General features: G+C 39.9%; 1 protein-coding gene across 6 annotated transcripts in view; it reads right to left on the reverse strand.

Moving 5' to 3' along the window:
- The window catches only part of LOC113821399 (85/88 kDa calcium-independent phospholipase A2), a 49930-nt gene that overhangs the window by 1848 nt on the left and 43082 nt on the right, over positions 1 to 5000 (reverse strand). The gene's annotated exons all lie outside the window — the stretch shown is intronic.

The following is a 5000-nucleotide window of genomic DNA, read 5'->3' on the forward strand; positions in this document are numbered from 1 at the left end:
CATTTACCATAGATATCAAAGACTGATAACAGAAAACCTTTTGAATAGATGGCTTTGAAATGTGGCTTTCTCTCATGCATCACTGTCTATACTTGTTCAATTTGACTTGATAATTCATTAATAGTTGAATGTCATTTGGATTTAATTAAAAATTGCATGACTCTTGAGGAATAGCCTCTGTGATAGAGGATATACTTAATAATCTCCATACAAATGAAGTATGAGTAGAGCCTGATGAAACCCGTGGGCATGTGGCTGTCATAACAAGTCCATGCGATGTGGAAGGTAATCGATCTGGGGTCTCAGAAAGGTGACACGAAGTTTGGTAGCCTGAAGTTCTGGCTACCACAGAAGATTGCATGTCCGCTTTGTCGAAATGATCTGATTGTCTGCTGCAGCAGTTCGCTAACACATTGGAGGTCCCCCTGACAAACTGAGTGAAGATCTTGACAGTGTTTCCCAATGCCCATTCTAAGATCTTTTGAGCTTCTGTACTGAATGTTCTCAAAGTCATGCCCCTTTTCTTGGCCAGATATGATGGTGTTGTGGCATTGTCCAAGAACACATCAACTGCCTTGTAATATCCCTGCGAAGTGGAGGAGGCCTAGACAAATTGCTTGGAATTCCAAGATGTTGATGTGCAGGAATCTTTCATATGTTGTCCATATTCCACTTGTTGATTCCTGTAGAAGTGATGCTCCCCAACCTTTTACTGAGGCATCTGTGTAAAGGTGCGAGTCTGAAGGTACCATCTAAAAAGATAACCACCACTGAAAGTATTAAAGAATATTGTTGCCTTAAGTGGATGAGGGAGGACATGTGGCCTGTAAGTATCATCCACTCTTTGGCCGGTGGACGGTTGTTCCTGAGAAATGATCTATAAGGTAACAGAGGTTTTCTAGTCTTTTCTATGTTGGAAAAACCTTCAAAAGAGGAGAATGAATTTCCATCCCCCAAAAAATCTTCATCTGAGTTGGGATGATTGTAGATTTTTCTCAGTTTATTATCCCCAGTGTGGAGCACAAGTTGGTGAGAACCTTTATTGCCTAGTGGGCTTCCTGTTGCATGGTAGCTAGAATATGTCACTTGTCTAATTTTTTGAGGGGGCAAATTCCCTGGCAATCTAAAGCCATCATTCTTGTTAAACCAAAGCCATCATTCTCATGAAGACCTGTGGAGCTGTGGACAAGCCAAAGCAGAGGGCCCAAAACTGGGCTTGGTGTTCTGCATGTATTGGAAGGTGAAGTGATGAAATCACTCATTACAAATTCTCAAGAGTCAATATTTGTTGCCTAGTATATCTCCTCAGACAGTGCTGTAGTCGCACGACACACACGTCTATTGTCAATATCAAGTCCCTACTGTGTGATAGGCTATAACTTTTTACCATATATGGTCTGTCCAAGACCCCTGCTGTTGGACATTTGACCTTTGCATAACAGCATGGGTCTGCAACTGGTGGAAATGGAAGCTAGGGAAGGCTGTTGTGTGTCTTGACATTCCTGTGTGCTCCAAAGACTGAGGGAGGAGACTATGCACAACATGTATTTTGCCTCCATGTGGTTGTATGGGCTTGACCATTTGCTTGGTCACCATGCCTGAGAACTGGACTCTCACAGCTTGGTCCTGACCCTAGGCCTGAGAATGGGGAACTGGGTCTTTGAAAACCCATCTGTCCCCATCTGAGTCACGTCCTGAATACATCCTAGGTGTACTAGAGCCAGGTTTCCCCTCTCCACAAGATGTGACATCTTTGCTCTCAACAGAACATCCTTAAGTGAACATGGACATTCAACCATAGAGGGAGGGTCCAAAAAGGATGCACTTTGAGCTAAGCCTAAGTTATCATTGGACCTCACTTGCCCCCGGCTACCCCTTGCCGACACATCAGGCTGGAACAGACTTCACCAGACCTTGAGTTGAGGGCAAGGACTGTAATGCAAAAGAGGACTGATTAGCAGATAGATGACTCTCTACCTGCTGTTGGTCTTTAGAAAACCAAAAGCACTCTGAAATACATTGAAAACTTTGCTCATCTCCACAGTAACCACATAAACAGGCAAGGGGGACTGAGAGATTGAGTTCTCTGGTCCCACCATGTTGGACTGAATCCTGTCCTGTGAAACCCCCAGTGAAGATGTGGTCAACTTACCAACTGACTGTAAGACCTTCCTTTAGACTATGCAGTCATGTCTCTGTTGTAAAGCCTGCTGGTATACAAAGCCACTATAAACCAGCTGACAGCTCCGCTTAGCACACTCGAGCACCTACTCTTAACTGTACAAATCCCATTGAGGTAAATAATACATACAGAATGAGGATTATTAAAGGCATTATCAACAGTCTGCCTGCAACCTGAAACCATGCAGATCCTTCTGATGGCAAGTAGAGCAGTAGATGAGTAGATGAAGAAAACCCAGGTGAAGTTGCCTTGTCAAGTTCATATATCACCACCGGTTTGTCGGCCATTACACAACAAGCAGCAGGAAGGTATTGAAGACCACCTACCTGCTCTGATAATCATTTGCTCATCGCTAAGTTCAGCAAGGTCAGACATGACGAATTAAGGGAAACTGCTAGACAAAACATAAGAGAACTGTCAAGAAAAAACAAAGAAAGAATGACAAGTGCATTGCACAGGAGAATAGCCAACACTGTGGAATATGACTTAAAACTGTTAAATGTGGGAATGCAGATGCAGCTGGGTAGTATGAAAACTGTTAATGCTAGCATAAGAAGCAGGTTGTATATAAAACAAACTGATTTGAATACAATTCAACGCCATTTTTTATACTTACACAATACTAAAATCTATAGGCTATTACAGTAACATTTTTCCATAATATAAAAACACAGTTATTAATATTCAATCTGGTAACTGTTACATATGAAAGTAAAACTTCAACATATATTTTGTCAGTGACGTTTTTTGGGGGAACCTGGCATACTACACATTAAAAACATTTTTGTCACAACATCAGCCCCTAGTTACCCATGCCCTCTCAGCATCTTTAAACATTATGGAGGGTAAAGGACAGTCAATGTTGTGGGTTCTATGACCCTCCAATTCTTATGGTGCAGGACATAAAATCATTTAGTGTAAAAAGATCGCAATCAAAAACAAACTGAGAGTGATTCAAGAAGCAATAGAGTAGGGAAAGTCAAAAAAAAAAAAAGGTAATATAAGGAAAGTTTCTGCTTCATGTAGCATAGTCAGCTGCCCTCCACATGCCACACATAACCTTCAAGCTTTAGGAATAGCCCCATGAAAGTATAGCTACACAGAAAACTATCGTCAGGAGGGTGTCAAAACATTCAATAATGAACAGAACCTTATGTTAAGGAAGGATTAGTAATTTGGGTTTTGAATTTGTCACATCTGGTTCATGTCCGAATAGTCGTTCCAGAATTCATAAAAATTCACTGTGAGATTATGATTTTTTTTATGTAAGGGATGAAATATACCTTGCAATATTCAGATAAGCCACATGTACCCAAAAGTTCTTGGAAAATCAGGGATACTGACACTTTCAAAGTATTAAAAACTATATTTCAAAAACAAATATAGTTGTGTTAGAATGTTTAGCATGATTGCCTAGTTATATTTTTCTGTGTAGCAGTATATCATGACCATTACTATCCTTTTTTCACAGCTTCATGCTCTCCACATATATTTTGCATTTCATATGAAAAAGTAAAGAGAGTAGCAAGTAATCTTAAACTTCCAATGTAATTTGCTGCCTACCATGGAGCTGGCCATATTTCTTAAATTAACATTTACTGAGCTGATCAAGATATTTAATCCAATGTCTTCTGGCCACATTCAAACCTTGGGGTGTGTAATATGTACAACAAAATGGTCCTGGTTTGTAGTTTTGATACAAACTAAAGGGGTCTCAGGGACATTTTTCAGCCTAAACTCCTATCAAAGTATCTAGCCACTTCAGTGCAGAGTCTGCATGACAGAAGGACTGTAATCTGTGATTTATCATTATGATCACTGGGGAGCAAGCAAGATCATCCAGGGTGATGTGCAGGATCTGTGGTGTGTCCCTTTGTCTTGCTCCTTGTTTCAAGGATTATCACAGATGAAGAAAGGTACAGCAGCAAAATAAATGTACTTTTTTAAGCATTGGTGTTTCTGTTTCCCCTTGAAGACACACTACTGACTACTTATCACACGGGGATGGATCAAAGACTAGACTACTAAAGACAAGAATAACCTTCACAGGTCATATCATATGGCTACAATAATCCTCCAAACATAATCATATCTCTGAAGTGTAAAAACAAAAGTAGCAATTTTTTGTAAAACACTCGGCACGGCTTGCTGAAACATCCTATGGTTAGTAAGCTGGCCCAGGCGCACACAATGCACACCCCAGAGGGAAGTTCTGTGACCTGCTTTTATTTCTCAGAAGAGGAGCTGGAGAGTGATTTTTAGCCAGTCTATATAGGGTTAAACCTTGTGCAGTCACTCTGTGAATGTGATTGATCTGAGGAAAGATGATATGGCTATTTGCAACCTCAGCTGAAAAAATATAACACTATAACAGTACTACAATAGAATTTTGAAATCTTTTAAAAAGGCTGAATTAATGACCCCTTAATACCAGAGGGGCAAGTTCACATGAATTTAGGTTTTGCATTTTTACATATAGATGTCAGCATTGCCAGGAAACAGGGCTCTATCACAGGGAATCAATCAACTGAAAGCCCTGTATGTATATCAATAATAGTATGATTAAGTGGTTCATGAGTCTACTTATAATGTTGTGATTAGTGGTCTATCAGTCCACTATGACTATCAATTATATATATATATTTTGAAGTTATTATTAAGTTATTGATGCTTTGTGAAATTGCTATCTATGATCATTTAAAATGCTGAGGAATTGCCTTGCTCAGTAGTTCCTTCATATAAAAGGAGAGTTTGCACCCTTTTTCTCCTCACTCAGTAATCGTAGAATACCAGTGCCGTGTTATCCAGTTACTATGAA

This window comes from Penaeus vannamei, chromosome 32, assembly GCF_042767895.1.
Source record: "Penaeus vannamei isolate JL-2024 chromosome 32, ASM4276789v1, whole genome shotgun sequence".
Taxonomy (NCBI): Eukaryota; Metazoa; Arthropoda; class Malacostraca; order Decapoda; family Penaeidae; genus Penaeus; species Penaeus vannamei.